Source organism: Pleurodeles waltl, chromosome 2_2 (genome assembly GCF_031143425.1).
Source record: "Pleurodeles waltl isolate 20211129_DDA chromosome 2_2, aPleWal1.hap1.20221129, whole genome shotgun sequence".
Taxonomy (NCBI): Eukaryota; Metazoa; Chordata; class Amphibia; order Caudata; family Salamandridae; genus Pleurodeles; species Pleurodeles waltl.
The window spans coordinates 333,428,360-333,445,477 of NC_090439.1; positions in this window are offsets into that span (position 1 = coordinate 333,428,360).

A 17,118-nucleotide genomic window follows, 5' to 3' on the forward strand; every position below is an offset into this window, starting at 1 on the left:
CCTCCCCCAGCTCTTCTCACTCTACCTGTCCCCCCCCTCCCTCGCGCTTTCCCACCGCGACCTCCTGCACGCCCTGCCCCCCAGCTCCCATTCGCCCCCAGCTGACCCCTCCCCCCCTCCTACCTCATATGGCGGCCGCTGCGCGATTGCCGGAGGCAAGCCCGTCTGCGCCCATCCGCGCCTGCCCCACGCCCAGCGCCACAACCCCTGGTCCCAAGCTCTCCCAAGCCCCGCTGATCCGCTACGACCCCACCACCCTCCACGCCCTCAACCCAGGACGCTCCAACACCTGCTTCCAAGCTCACCCCAAACGCACCCATGGACCCTTCGCCTGCAACTCCTGCAAACGCATCTTCCACCACGCTACTACCACGACCACAAGCCCACGCACCATCAACCACCTCAAGTGCATCCTGGTCAACGCTCGCTCCGTCCACAAACACGCCGTCGAACTCTGGGACCTCCTGGATTCCACAGCACCGGACGTCGCCTTCATCACGGAGACCTGGATGAACGCCTCCTCTGCGCCAGACATCGCCACCGCCATCCCCGAAGGCTACAAGATCTCCAGGAAAGACCGCACCAACCAAGCAGGAGGAGGTATCGCCATCGACTTCAAAGACTCCATCAGCGTCACCACCTCCACCGAAGACACCCCTCTCGCCGCTGAACACCTGCATTTTCAGATTCGCACCGACCCGAGGACCACCCTCAGAGGATCCCTCGTCTACCGTCCTCCCGGTCCACGCGCCCCTTTCTGCGACGCCATCGCCGACTTCTTCTCCCCGCACGCCCTCGCCTCACCGGACTACATCCTCCTAGGCGACCTCAACTTCCATCTGGAACAAAACAACGACCCCAACACCACCACCCTGCTCGACAACCTCGCCAACCTCGGCCTCAAACAACTGGTGAACACCGCCACCCACATCGCCGGACACACGCTCGACCCTATCTTCTCCGCTAGCAAACACGTCTTCTTCAGCCACACCTCCGCCCTACACTGGACCGACCACAGCTGCGTCCACTTCACATTCCGACGCGAGACCCGCCACCTCCGCACTCAACCCATCCCTTATCGACAGTGGAACAAGATCCCTGAAGAGCAACTCTTCTCCGCACTAGCCGCCAACCTACTCACCCTCACCACCGACCCCATCGACGCAGCCCTCAAACTCACAAAGTGGATCTCCAACTGCGCAGACAACCTTGCTCCCCTCAAACGCACGCATCGACAGACCAACACCAAAAAACCTTTCTGGTTCTCTGACACCCTCAAAGAATCAAAGAAAACTTGTCGCGCCCTTGAGAAAGCCTGGCTCAAGGACCACACCGCTGACAACATGAACGCCCTCAAGAACGCTACCCGCGAACACCACCACCTGATCCGCGCTGCCAAAAGGAACTTCTTCACCGACAGACTGGACAAAAACAGCCACAACAGCAGAGAACTCTTCAGCATCGTCAAGGAGTTCTCCAACCCCAGCGCCAACGCCAACGCCGTCACGCCCTCACAGGATCTGTGCGAATCCTTCGCCACTTTCTTCCATCGCAAAATCACCGACCTCCACGACAGCTTCGGACACCAGACCTAACCAAACACCACCGAACCCGCACCCCCGGCCATCACCCTCAACAACTGGACCCACATCAACACGGAAGAAGCCAAATGCATCATGAACTCTATCCACTCCGGCGCCCTTTCGGACCCCTGCCCGCACTTCATCTTTAACAAAGCCGACGACATCATCGCGCCACACCTCCAGACAGTCATCAACTCTTCTTTTTCTTCTGCTACCTTCCCCAAATGCTGGAAACACGCCGAAGTCAGCGCCCTACTAAAGAAACCTACGGCTGACCCGAGCGACCTGAAAAACTTCCGCCTTTCCCAGCCAAAGTAATACAGAAGACCGTCAACAAACAGCTGACCACCTTCCTGGAAGACAACAACCTGCTCGACCCCTCACAAACCGGATTCCGAACCAACCACAGCACTGAAACCGCCCTCATCTCAGTCACAGACGACATCAGAACCCTGATGGACAACGGTGAAACAGTCGCCCTCATTCTCCTCGACCTCTCGGCTGCCTTTGACACCGTCTGTCACCGCACCCTAATCACCCGCCTCCGCTCCACCGGGATCCAAGGCCTGGCCCTGGACTGGATCGCCTCCTTCCTCGCAAACCGTTCACAAAGAGTTTACCTCCCTCCGTTTCGCTCAGAACCCACCAATATCATCTGCGGCGTACCTCAAGGCTCATCACTCAGCCCGACACTCTTCAATGTCTACATGAGCCCCCTCGCCAACATCGTACGCAAGCACGACATCATCATCACCTCCTACGCCGACGACACCCAACTTATACTCTCCCTCACCAAGGACCCCGCCAGCGCCAAGACCAACCTACAAGAGGGTATGAAGGACGTCGCAGATTGGATGAGGCTCAGCCGCCTAAAGCTGAACTCTGAAAAAACGGAAGTCCTCATCCTCGGCAACAACCCGTCCGCCTGGGACGACTCCTGGTGGCCCATGGCCCTCGGCACCGCACCGACCCCCACAGACCACGCCCGCAACCTCGGCTTCATCTTGGACCCTCTTCTCACCATGACTAAGCAAGTCAACGCCGTGTCCTCCGTCTGCTTCCTCACCCTCCGCATGCTCCGTAAGATCTTCCGCTGGATCCCCGCCGACACCAGAAAAACCGTGACCCACGCCCTTGTCACGAGCCGCCTGGACTACGGCAACACCCTCTACGCCAGGACCACAGCCAACCTCCAAAATCGCCTGCAACGCATTCAAAACGCCTCGGCCCGCCTCATCCTAGATGTACCCCGCAGCAGCCACATCTCCGCACACCTGAGACACCTGCATTGGCTCCCAGTCAGCAAAAGGGTCACCTTCCGACTTCTCACCCACGCACACAAAGCCCTCCACGACAAGGGACCGGAATACCTCAACAGATGCCTCAGCTTCTACGTCCCCACCCGCCACCTGCGCTCCTCTGGCCTCGCACTTGCTGCTGTCCCTCACATCCGCCGCTCCACGGCGGGTGGGAGATCTTTCTCCTTCCTGGCGGCCAAGACCTGGAACTCCCTCCCCACCAGCCTCAGGACCACCCAGGACCACTCCGCTTTCCGGAGACTCCTAAAGACCTGGCTGTTCGAGCAGCGTTAACCCCCCCTTTTTTTCTCCTAGCGCCTTGAGACCCGCACGGGTGAGTAGCGCGCTTTATAAATGTTAATGATTTGATTTGATTTGTTGTTACAGGTATGTGGAGCGCACCGGCCACCAGGGCAGCCAGTGTGGCACAGAGCCACAGCACAGCCAGTCCCCCCCCTGTGAAGCACCAGAAGTTGGACAGTGCCCGGCAGGAGAGGGTGAAGACTCCAGCCAGCCAAGCCGCTCACAGGGGCCCGGGGGGGGGGGTGGACTCAGCTGTGACTTCTCCCAAGGTGGGGAAGGGGCAGAGGAAACCTGCAAAGTCTGGGAGGAGCTGCATGGCGGAGAAGACCGCCATCATCCCCGCCGGCCAGGAGGCCACCGCCAGCCCCATCGTCACTGCCCAGGAAGAGGCCACCACCAGCCCCATCATCACTGCCCAGGAAGAGGCCACCGCCAGCCCCATCGTCACTGCCCAGGAAGAGGCCACCGCCAGCCCCATCGTCACTGCCCAGGAAGAGGCCACCGCCAGCCCCATCGTCACTGCCCAGGTAGAGGCCACCGCCAGCCCCATCGTCACTGCCATGGCAAGCACCGCTGAACGGGACAAGGACCGCTGAACAGGGCAAAGACCGCTATGGCAAGCACCGCTGAAGAGGGAAAGCACCGCTGAACAGGTCAGAAACTGCCAACTCAAACACCGCTGAACGGGGCAAGCACCGCTGAACGGGGCAAGGACCGCTGAACAGGGCAAAGACCGCCATGGCAAGCACCGCTGAACAGGGAAAGCACCGCTAAACGGGGCAAGGACCGCTGAACAGGGCAAAGACCGCTGAACAGGGCAAAGACCGCCATGGCAAGCACCGCTGAACAGGGCAAGGACTGCTGAACAGGACAAAGACCGCCATGGCAAGCACCGCTGAACAGGGCAAGCACCGCTGAACAGGTCAGAAACTGCCAACTCAAGCACCGCTGTACGGGGTAAGCACCGCTGAACGGGGCAAGGACCGCTGAACAGGGCAAAGAGCGCCATGTCAAGCACCGCTGAACAGGGCAAGCACCGCTGAACAGGGCAAGGACCTCTGAACAGGGCAAAGACCGCTGAACAGGTCAAAGACCGCCATGGCAAGCACCGCTGAACAGGGCAAGGACCGCTGAACAGGGCAAGCACCACTGTGGCAAGCACAGCTGAACAATGCAAGCACTGCTGAACAGGTCAGAAACTGCCAACTTAGGCACCGCTGAACGGGGCAAAGACCGCCATGGAAAACACCGCTAGCCCATTTGCGGGAGGGGCAGTGACGCAACTGGGACCGTCACTGGGTGAGTGCTGCACTCTGGGCACCAGTCCCCCTCCAAAACCAGTGGAGACATGCATCCACTCCGTCTGTCCTGCACAGGATGAAGCACTCTGGGCACCAGTCCCCCTCCAGAACCAGTGGAGACTGTCATCCACTCCGTCTGTCCTGCACAGGATGAAGCACTCTGGGCACCAGTCCCCCTCAAGAACCAGTGGAGACTGTCATCCACTTGAGAGACTGTGGCTTTGCACTCCCCAGGATGGTACAGTGAGCAACACACCCACTTTAGAGACTTGAGAGACTGTGGCTTTGCACTCCCCAGGATGGTACAGTGGGCAAACCACCCACTGTAGAGACTTGAGAGACTGTGGTTTTGCACTCCCCAGGATTGATCAATGGGCATGGAGCCCCCTCGTGGATCTGGCGTCATTCACTCATCCGGCTGAGGTGCCCCCCTTCCCTTCCCCCTGAGGTGCCTGTTGTATTACTATCTGATGCCCCAGCAGTGTTCTCTCTGTCATGTTCAGGTATCTTGTGTGGGCCTCCCCCATGCATTTTGGGCCCAGTGGTCCACGGACTATGAATGATGCAAAACCTGCACTAATAAACGTGGTGTATATTTTGTTTATAGTGTATATATATATATATATATATATATATATATATGTATATTTTTGCTTACTGATTTTTGATATATTACAATAGTCACACTACTTTCCTTTTGTCTTTGCATTCTTCCAAGGTGGTTAGGGGGTGTTACTGTAATGTATAGATAAGCATTGGTGTGTGTGTTGTAGTGGTTGAGGGTCGGGGTGGGGGGTTGGGGTGTTGAGTGTGTGTGTCACAGTTTTTTGCCTCCCCTATGTCGTAGGTGCAGTACTCACCATGCTCTTCGCCGCCAGCGTTGGTGATCCTCGTAGAAGAGCAGGAAGACTAGCGCTGGAAGAATTTGAAGTTCCGGCTCTATGCTGTCCTCCTTCCTCTTGGAGTGTGTAGAGGTGAGCGTTTTTCATTCGAAATGCCTGTTTCCGCCGTGTTTTTATCCGCCCCGGAAAAGGTGGCGGATTTGCCTGTCATAATAGTGTGGGCGGAACATTGTCTCCCGCCTGTCTGTTGGCGGTGACCGCCAAGCTGTTGGTCTGTACCGCCATGGCGGTCTGAGTGTTAAAGTGGCTGTCTTTGTTGGCGGTTTCCGCCACGGTCGTAATTGCTCAATTTTTACCGCCAGCCTGTTGGCGGTCTTACCGCCACTTTAACACCGTCCGCCAGGGTTGTAATCACCACCTTAGTTTAATACAATGTGTTGTATATGTTGTAACTCTGCTTTTCGAGAGATTTTGAGTGGAAGGGAAATGGCCTTGGGTGTGAAGGAGCACCTGGTATCCTCCTCCCATAGTCTGGAGTATAGCCAATGGGGGTGATTTGATGTCCAGTATAGCTAAGACTAGCTAGGAAGTCAATTTCCTCCCTGCCCCCATAGTGCAAATAGTGCATTTTAATGGTTGTGTAGGTGGCTTTATAGTGGTGATGCCCTAGGTTTGTTCTAGTTGAGCTGGGAGGTGTCTGTGGGTTAAGAACTGGTATGTTAAGAGGCCAGTCTGCTCCAGTCAGCATTTCAAATGGAATTAGAACCCCATCCTGGAATAGATCTCTCAGGCAATACTGTCAACATAAAATTAAGTGGCGTAGAGTGAAGTCAGGTACAGTAAAGTCGCTTGTCGCGGCAGCTTCCATGACAGCTATTCTGTAGCTATGCATTCCTCCTAGAGGGATCTTTGGAGCATATCTTTTAGGTTGGGTGTGACAAATAGGGCTCCGAAATAGCTACCATAAGAAATCCACACCAGCTTGTTTAAGGCTGCGGGAAGTGGCATGTGAGATATAAAAAGCTCTCTCATACTGCATTGTGAGAAGCCATTGAAATTGCATAGCAAGGTAGTAGTACCCGAAGTCTGGGGTACCTAATACCCCACTGTCTATGATGAGTTTCAGCATGCCTAACGCAACTCTGTAGCATTCATTGCTCCAGATTAGATCATTTACCATTGTGTCAAGAATGTAGGAAAGATTCCTCCACATTGCTATCAGTAAATTAGAAAACTTGTAAAGCATTTGGCCAGCATCCCCTTTTAGCCAGCAGCATTTGATTTGACAGTGGTTACGAGCGCCAGAATGTCATTTGGGCTAGCGGACTGGTCACCATCCTCTATAGGTTCCCATCTAGTAAGTCTTTGCTGGAAAGGTTATTATTGATGCTTGTTATGAAAATTAGTGTTGTTCCATTCTATCAAGTGATCGTCCACCAAAAGGCTCTATCTTGGACTTCCATGCATAGGAGTAACGGGCACAACTTGGTCCACTTGACCCTCTGTATGGATGACTATTAATCTGTAAAGGCCTGTACAGCAACGTCTACACCCACATTGATGTAATTGAAGTACATCAGGACATCGTCAGCATAGAGAGACACCATATTTGTGCTGTCACCAATCATATGCTTCATATTCAGATTTGATGCAAATAAGCAGCAAAAGGTTTGAATGCCAGTGTAAATAAGATGGACAATAGTGGGCACCCCCTGCTGCATTTAAGGGGACAAGGTCAGATGTGAGTTTGCCAGGCTTGACCCTAGCTGCGGGATTCATGTGCAGCAGATCAATCCGCCTCGGCATCTTGCAAGCCACGGCTATCTTGTGTAGTTCCTCGAACATATAGTTCCATTCTAATAAGTTAAAGGGTTTCTTCAGGTCCAATAGTAGGCATATAGCATATGGCCACAGAGGTGGCACCTTCTCCAGAGACTCGTCTAGTCAGAGTATATTGAGGTAAGTGGATCTTCCCGGTATGAACCCATTTTGATTACAGTGTATTAACTCTGACATGGTATCTATCAGGCACTATGCAAGGATTGTGTAATATACTATAATCACTGCAGAGCATGGCCAGTGGTCAATATGACATAATGTCCAAGGGGTCGCAGCCTTGCTTAGGTAGGGAAACCAGCAGAGATTCTCAGTTGATGACTGTGGCATTTGGACTCCCTCCAGGAAATTTGGTATCTTAGCAGGAGAATGGTAGCATGAGTCTTAGCCAGGTGTGCCTTATAATTTATGCAAAGTAAAGTCTTGAGCAATTGTGCTTGTTTTTCCCTTGCTGTCAAAAGATCCAGTTCGCCAGAGTCACTCCTGATTGCTGCTCACTTAAGGTCTCCTAGAGGGCATGCAAGAGTCACCCATTCCCTATTCACTCTGCTTGGTGCCCCCACCACAGTGCGTAAACATTGACCTCTCGCCAGGCTTTTAAAGGTATCCCATTCAATAAGACGCCTGTTAGTAACGCCTCCATTCTCTGCAAAAAATCGTACTTTAGTTTTCCTGAAGGCCTGGTCCTCCAATGTAGAGGGTTGGAGGTGCCAGGTATCCTCTGATAGTTTAAAACTTAGCAATGGGGTATTATGGTCAGAAGTGGTTTTGCTGAGGTATTCTAACATGCTTGGTGGGGGGTGAATGAATGGTGACCACAGGAAACAATCAAGGTGTACTTGTAGGTCATGTGGGGCTTTAGAAGGAGAATTATTTCCCACCTGGGTGAAGGGCCCTCCAAGTATCCACAATGGCCCATTGCAGCAGCCATTGTGTGAGGTAGATGAGGTAGATGAGGGCTGCTGTTGCAGGGGTTGGGGTAAAGCGGGTATGTCCTGTACAATTGTACATCTACTACACAATTAAAGTCTCCCCATATTATTCATGATAGGTGTGACCAGTGAGAGTGACACAGTGACGATTTATCAAGGAACTTTGGCTGACCAATATTGGGTGGGTAGGTGCTGCCAAGATGTACTGTGGTGACATCCAGGACCCCTTCGACCGACATGTACCTCCCATCAATCTGACCACCCAAAGAACAACTTATAACAATGGTTAACTGTAAGTGCTGTGGAATAATTCAGGTTAGTGCGGGGAACAGAAAGGTGATAGGGCTGGAATAGTGATAGCGGACTGTGGCCAGACCCAATAATGGGGACATGAGAAACTGTGTGGATATTGTTCCTTTGAGAGTGACCCTCTGCATTCTTTTCTCTGCCCTCCAGGTAATACACTTGGTCAGCAAGTACCTGCTTTGTTTGGTGACATCGTCTGTCTTCAGTGGAGAAACTCAAAATATTTTTTCATTCACTTTTACACAATTGGTTAATTTCTGCTGATTCACCCAAAGTAGGCCATGGTCTGTTGATATTATGTTGATTTATCTCTCCGGGTCTAGTTTTACTGCTGGTGATCGCTCCCCACCTGGCCAGTCGCAGGTATAGCTGGTAGTATGCTGGCCAGATTTGTAGATGCAGTGACCATGATTGTCGGGGGCACTATGAGTGGCCTTTCCAGTCTCAACCTCCCCATCTGCACTTTGTCACTGTAGCAGAGTAACAGCATGCCTTCCTGCAGGTGACTGTGGGTAGCTATAACTGTTGCTCTAAGGTAACTATAAGTTGCGCCCTGCCATGCACAATTGTTTCATCAAAATTGTTACTGCAAATATTAAATTGATATTATCAGTGATAATATCAAAGATGTCATGAGTGCCATAATTTGTGGGGTAATTAGCAGTTCATGGAAAGGACACGAGTTATAGTTATCTTAGGGCACTATTTATACATACTTGAGGTAACTAACTCTAACTGCTGAATTGCTATGGTTTCGTACATTTAAAATGTGAGCCTAACGATAACGTCCCTGTAACCTTTGTTTATTTTAAGTGAATTTCTATGGGTTTTTTTAAATTCCATTTCCTATCTATAAGAGCCCTGTCACCTTTGTATTTTTCAGTGGCTTTCGATGTTTAATTTTAATGTATAGTAATTTGAATTTCTATACGTTAATCCAACCACAGCAGAGCACGACCTTAGGCTGTGCGTGGTGGTGGTTGGCCACAGGACCTGGCCTCCAGCGTGCTGGGAATTGGCTGGAGCCTCTGTGAGTGTGAGAATAGGTGTGAAAGGGTATATCTGGGGGTGAGAGTGGCTGTCAGGTTGTCTGTCTATGTGTGAGAGTGAGTACATCAGTATTTTATTGGGTGAGTCAATGTGTGCGTGGGTCTGTGAGTGGGTGTGTGAGGGTGTCAGTGGGTCTGTGAGTGGGTGCGTGACAGTCTGCGTATGTGTGTGAGTGGGTGCATATCTGTCTAAGTGGGTTTTGTGAGTGAGTATGCATGAGGGACGGACTGGGGCTGTGAGTGAGTGCATGAGGGACTGAGCGGGTATGGATTAGGTGCATGCATGTCTGAGTGGGTCTGTGAGTGGGTGTGTGAGTGTCTGAGTGGGTCTGTGAGTGGGTGCATACGTGTCTGAGTGGGTGTGTAATTTGGAGAAATTGATTGAAAGAGAGATAGAAAGAGAGAAAGAAAGTGAGAGGGAGAGAGATCAAGTTTTTTAGGCTTTGATGTCTGATTCACTTAGAATGAAATATTTGTGTACAATTTAAAACAAAAAACATGTATTTGTTATTTAAAAAAAAAGAAATATGTTTAAGAACAAAAAAGAGGAAAAAGAGACTAGATGGGCTCAAACCCCCAATACTCAAATGTGAAGGTCTGGGACCTTGACTCTGAGATATGGTTTTTCTGTTATTTGTGGGTTCTTTTAGCCCACAAATGGGCTATCTGGGACCGTGAGAGAGCCCTCAAGCCCCCCCCCCTTCAAGGGCCCCCTGCACTGCCTACTGATTTATTTACTTATTTTGTAATATTTTTTTAATATAAAAAGCCCTTTACTGGCTATCTGGAAGTGCAGGGGAAGACTTAAGCCTTTCTTTGTGGTGCCTTTGCTTCAACAAGCAGGAAGCTGCTTTAACATCAGCTCCCTGCTTGCTGAAGAAATTCATCTCTGTCCCCTGAACACTTGCCTGCGTGCAAGGGACCGAGATGAAACTTTAGATTTTGACAGGGGGACCTGCTTTAGACATCAACACGGAAGAAGCCAAATGCATCATGAACTCTATCCACTCCGGCGCCCCTTCGGACCCCTGCCCGCACTTCATCTTTAACAAAGCCGACGACATCATCGCGCCACACCTCCAGACAGTCATCAACTCTTCTTTTTCTTCTGCTACCTTCCCCAAATGCTGGAAACACGCCGAAGTCAGCGCCCTACTAAAGAAACCTACGGCTGACCCGAGCGACCTGAAAAACTTCCGCCCCATCTCTCTTCTGCCTTTCCCAGCCAAAGTAATACAGAAGACCGTCAACAAACAGCTGACCACCTTCCTGGAAGACAACAACCTGCTCGACCCCTCACAAACCGGATTCCGAACCAACCACAGCACTGAAACCGCCCTCATCTCAGTCACAGACGACATCAGAACCCTGATGGACAACGGTGAAACAGTCGCCCTCATTCTCCTCGACCTCTCGGCTGCCTTTGACACCGTCTGTCACCGCACCCTAATCACCCGCCTCCGCTCCACCGGGATCCAAGGCCTGGCCCTGGACTGGATCGCCTCCTTCCTCGCAAACCGTTCACAAAGAGTTTACCTCCCTCCGTTTCGCTCAGAACCCACCAATATCATCTGCGGCGTACCTCAAGGCTCATCACTCAGCCCGACACTCTTCAATGTCTACATGAGCCCCCTCGCCAACATCGTACGCAAGCACGACATCATCATCACCTCCTACGCCGACGACACCCAACTTATACTCTCCCTCACCAAGGACCCCGCCAGCGCCAAGACCAACCTACAAGAGGGTATGAAGGACGTCGCAGATTGGATGAGGCTCAGCCGCCTAAAGTTGAACTCTGAAAAAACGGAAGTCCTCATCCTCGGCAACAACCCGTCCGCCTGGGACGACTCCTGGTGGCCCATGGCCCTCGGCACCGCACCGACCCCCACAGACCACGCCCGCAACCTCGGCTTCATCTTGGACCCTCTTCTCACCATGACTAAGCAAGTCAACGCCGTGTCCTCCGTCTGCTTCCTCACCCTCCGCATGCTCCGTAAGATCTTCCGCTGGATCCCCGCCGACACCAGAAAAAACGTGACCCACGCCCTTGTCACGAGCCGCCTGGACTACGGCAACACCCTCTACGCCAGGACCACAGCCAACCTCCAAAATCGCCTGCAACGCATTCAAAACGCCTCGGCCCGCCTCATCCTAGATGTACCCCGCAGCAGCCACATCTCCGCACACCTGAGACACCTGCATTGGCTCCCAGTCAGCAAAAGGATCACCTTCCGACTTCTCACCCACGCACACAAAGCCCTCCACGACAAGGGACCGGAATACCTCAACAGATGCCTCAGCTTCTACGTCCCCACCCGCCACCTGCGCTCCTCTGGCCTCGCACTTGCTGCTGTCCCTCACATCCGCCGCTCCACGGCGGGTGGGAGATCTTTCTCCTTCCTGGCGGCCAAGACCTGGAACTCCCTCCCCACCAGCCTCAGGACCACCCAGGACCACTCCGCTTTCCGGAGACTCCTAAAGACCTGGCTGTTCGAGCAGCGTTAACCCCCCCTTTTTTTCTCCTAGCGCCTTGAGACCCGCACGGGTGAGTAGCGCGCTTTATAAATGTTAATGATTTGATTTGATTTGTTGTTACAGGTATGTGGAGCGCACCGGCCACCAGGGCAGCCAGTGTGGCACAGAGCCACAGCACAGCCAGTCCCCCCCCTGTGAAGCACCAGAAGTTGGACAGTGCCCGGCAGGAGAGGGTGAAGACTCCAGCCAGCCAAGCCGCTCACAGGGGCCCGGGGGGGGGTGGACTCAGCTGTGACTTCTCCCAAGGTGGGGAAGGGGCAGAGGAAACCTGCAAAGTCTGGGAGGAGCTGCATGGCGGAGAAGACCGCCATCATCCCCGCCGGCCAGGAGGCCACCGCCAGCCCCATCGTCACTGCCCAGGAAGAGGCCACCACCAGCCCCATCATCACTGCCCAGGAAGAGGCCACCGCCAGCCCCATCGTCACTGCCCAGGAAGAGGCCACCGCCAGCCCCATCGTCACTGCCCAGGAAGAGGCCACCGCCAGCCCCATCGTCACTGCCCAGGTAGAGGCCACCGCCAGCCCCATCGTCACTGCCATGGCAAGCACCGCTGAACGGGACAAGGACCGCTGAACAGGGCAAAGACCGCTATGGCAAGCACCGCTGAAGAGGGAAAGCACCGCTGAACAGGTCAGAAACTGCCAACTCAAACACCGCTGAACGGGGCAAGCACCGCTGAACGGGGCAAGGACCGCTGAACAGGGCAAAGACCGCCATGGCAAGCACCGCTGAACAGGGAAAGCACCGCTAAACGGGGCAAGGACCGCTGAACAGGGCAAAGACCGCTGAACAGGGCAAAGACCGCCATGGCAAGCACCGCTGAACAGGGCAAGGACTGCTGAACAGGACAAAGACCGCCATGGCAAGCACCGCTGAACAGGGCAAGCACCGCTGAACAGGTCAGAAACTGCCAACTCAAGCACCGCTGAACGGGGTAAGCACCGCTGAACGGGGCAAGGACCGCTGAACAGGGCAAAGACCGCCATGTCAAGCACCGCTGAACAGGGCAAGCACCGCTGAACAGGGCAAGGACCTCTGAACAGGGCAAAGACCGCTGAACAGGTCAAAGACCGCCATGGCAAGCACCGCTGAACAGGGCAAGGACCGCTGAACAGGGCAAGCACCACTGTGGCAAGCACAGCTGAACAATGCAAGCACTGCTGAACAGGTCAGAAACTGCCAACTTAGGCACCGCTGAACGGGGCAAAGACCGCCATGGAAAACACCGCTAGCCCATTTGCGGGAGGGGCAGTGACGCAACTGGGACCGTCACTGGGTGAGTGCTGCACTCTGGGCACCAGTCCCCCTCCAAAACCAGTGGAGACATGCATCCACTCCGTCTATCCTGCACAGGATGAAGCACTCTGGGCACCAGTCCCCCTCCAGAACCAGTGGAGACTGTCATCCACTCCGTCTGTCCTGCACAGGATGAAGCACTCTGGGCACCAGTCCCCCTCAAGAACCAGTGGAGACTGTCATCCACTTGACAGACTGTGGCTTTGCACTCCCCAGGATGGTACAGTGAGCAACACACCCACTTTAGAGACTTGAGAGACTGTGGCTTTGCACTCCCCAGGATGGTACAGTGGGCAAACCACCCACTGTAGAGACTTGAGAGACTGTGGTTTTGCACTCCCCAGGATTGATCAATGGGCATGGAGCCCCCTCGTGGATCTGGCGTCATTCACTCATCCGGCTGAGGTGCCCCCCTTCCCTTCCCCCTGAGGTGCCTGTTGTATTACTATCTGATGCCCCAGCAGTGTTCTCTCTGTCATGTTCAGGTATCTTGTGTGGGCCTCCCCCATGCATTTTGGGCCCAGTGGTCCACGGACTATGAATGATGCAAAACCTGCACTAATAAACGTGGTGTATATTTTGTTTATAGTGTATATATATATATATATATATATATATATATATATATGTATATTTTTGCTTACTGATTTTTGATATATTACAATAGTCACACTACTTTCCTTTTGTCTTTGCATTCTTCCAAGGTGGTTAGGGGGTGTTACTGTAATGTATAGATAAGCATTGGTGTGTGTGTTGTAGTGGTTGAGGGTCGGGGTGGGGGGTTGGGGTGTTGAGTGTGTGTGTCACAGTTTTTTGCCTCCCCTATGTCGTAGGTGCAGTACTCACCATGCTCTTCGCCGCCAGCGTTGGTGATCCTCGTAGAAGAGCAGGAAGACTAGCGCTGGAAGAATTTGAAGTTCCGGCTCTATGCTGTCCTCCTTCCTCTTGGAGTGTGTAGAGGTGAGCGTTTTTCATTCGAAATGCCTGTTTCCGCCGTGTTTTTATCCGCCCCGGAAAAGGTGGCGGATTTGCCTGTCATAATAGTGTGGGCGGTACATTGTCTCCCGCCTGTCTGTTGGCGGTGACCGCCAAGCTGTTGGTCTGTACCGCCGTGGCGGTCTGAGTGTTAAAGTGGCTGTCTTTGTTGGCGGTTTCCGCCACGGTCGTAATTGCTCAATTTTTACCGCCAGCCTGTTGGCGGTCTTACCGCCACTTTAACACCGTCCGCCAGGGTTGTAATCACCACCTTAGTTTAATACAATGTGTTGTATATGTTGTAACTCTGCTTTTCGAGAGATTTTGAGTGGAAGGGAAATGGCCTTGGGTGTGAAGGAGCACCTGGTATCCTCCTCCCATAGTCTGGAGTATAGCCAATGGGGGTGATTTGATGTCCAGTATAGCTAAGACTAGCTAGGAAGTCAATTTCCTCCCTGCCCCCATAGTGCAAATAGTGCATTTTAATGGTTGTGTAGGTGGCTTTATAGTGGTGATGCCCTAGGTTTGTTCTAGTTGAGCTGGGAGGTGTCTGTGGGTTAAGAACTGGTATGTTAAGAGGCCAGTCTGCTCCAGTCAGCATTTCAAATGGAATTAGAACCCCATCCTGGAATAGATCTCTCAGGCAATACTGTCAACATAAAGTTAAGTGGCGTAGAGTGAAGTCAGGTACAGTAAAGTCGCTTGTCGCGGCAGCTTCCATGACAGCTATTCTGTAGCTATGCATTCCTCCTAGAGGGATCTTTGGAGCATATCTTTTAGGTTGGGTGTGACAAATAGGGCTCCGAAATAGCTACCATAAGAAATCCACACCAGCTTGTTTAAGGCTGCGGGAAGTGGCATGTGAGATATAAAAAGCTCTCTCATACTGCATTGTGAGAAGCCATTGAAATTGCATAGCAAGGTAGTAGTACCCGAAGTCTGGGGTACCTAATACCCCACTGTCTATGATGAGTTTCAGCATGCCTAACGCAACTCTGTAGCATTCATTGCTCCAGATTAGATCATTTACCATTGTGTCAAGAATGTAGGAAAGATTCCTCCACATTGCTATCAGTAAATTAGAAAACTTGTAAAGCATTTGGCCAGCATCCCCTTTTAGCCAGCAGCATTTGATTTGACAGTGGTTACGAGCGCCAGAATGTCATTTGGGCTAGCGGACTGGTCACCATCCTCTATAGGTTCCCATCTAGTAAGTCTTTGCTGGAAAGGTTATTGTTGATGCTTGTTATGAAAATTAGTGTTGTTCCATTCTATCAAGTGATCGTCCACCAAAAGGCTCTATCTTGGACTTCCATGCATAGGAGTAACGGGCACAACTTGGTCCACTTGACCCTCTGTATGGATGACTATTAATCTGTAAAGGCCTGTACAGCAACGTCTACACCCACATTGATGTAATTGAAGTACATCAGGACATCGTCAGCATAGAGAGACACAATATTTGTGCTGTCACCAATCATATGCTTCATATTCAGATTTGATGCAAATAAGCAGCAAAAGGTTTGAATGCCAGTGTAAATAAGATGGACAATAGTGGGCACCCCCTGCTGCATTTAAGGGGACAAGGTCAGATGTGAGTTTGCCAGGCTTGACCCTAGCTGCGGGATTCATGTGCAGCAGATCAATCCGCCTCGGCATCTTGCAAGCCACGGCTATCTTGTGTAGTTCCTCGAACATATAGTTCCATTCTAATAAGTTAAAGGGTTTCTTCAGGTCCAATAGTAGGCATATAGCATATGGCCACAGAGGTGGCACCTTCTCCAGAGACTCGTCTAGTCAGAGTATATTGAGGTAAGTGGATCTTCCCGGTATGAACCCATTTTGATTACAGTGTATTAACTCTGACATGGTATCTATCAGGCACTATGCAAGGATTGTGTAATATACTATAATCACTGCAGAGCATGGCCAGTGGTCAATATGAAATAATGTCCAAGGGGTCGCAGCCTTGCTTAGGTAGGGAAACCAGCAGAGATTCTCAGTTGATGACTGTGGCATTTGGACTCCCTCCAGGAAATTTGGTATCTTAGCAGGAGAATGGTAGCATGAGTCTTAGCCAGGTGTGCCTTATAATTTATGCAAAGTAAAGTCTTGAGCAATTGTGCTTGTTTTTCCCTTGCTGTCAAAAGATCCAGTTCGCCAGAGTCACTCCTGATTGCTGCTCACTTAAGGTCTCCTAGAGGGCATGCAAGAGTCACCCATTCCCTATTCACTCTGCTTGGTGCCCCCACCACAGTGCGTAAACATTGACCTCTCGCCAGGCTTTTAAAGGTATCCCATTCAATAAGACGCCTGTTAGTAACGCCTCCATTCTCTGCAAAAAATCGTACTTTAGTTTTCCTGAAGGCCTGGTCCTCCAATGTAGAGGGTTGGAGGTGCCAGGTATCCTCTGATAGTTTAAAACTTAGCAATGGGGTATTATGGTCAGAAGTGGTTTTGCTGAGGTATTCTAACATGCTTGGTGGGGGGTGAATGAATGGTGACCACAGGAAACAATCAAGGTGTACTTGTAGGTCATGTGGGGCTTTAGAAGGAGAATTATTTCCCACCTGGGTGAAGGGCCCTCCAAGTATCCACAATGGCCCATTGCAGCAGCCATTGTGTGAGGTAGATGAGGTAGATGAGGGCTGCTGTTGCAGGGGTTGGGGTAAAGCGGGTATGTCCTGTACAATTGTACATCTACTACACAATTAAAGTCTCCCCATATTATTCATGATAGGTGTGACCAGTGAGAGTGACACAGTGACGATTTATCAAGGAACTTTGGCTGACCAATATTGGGTGGGTAGGTGCTGCCAAGATGTACTGTGGTGACATCCAGGACCCCTTCGACCGACA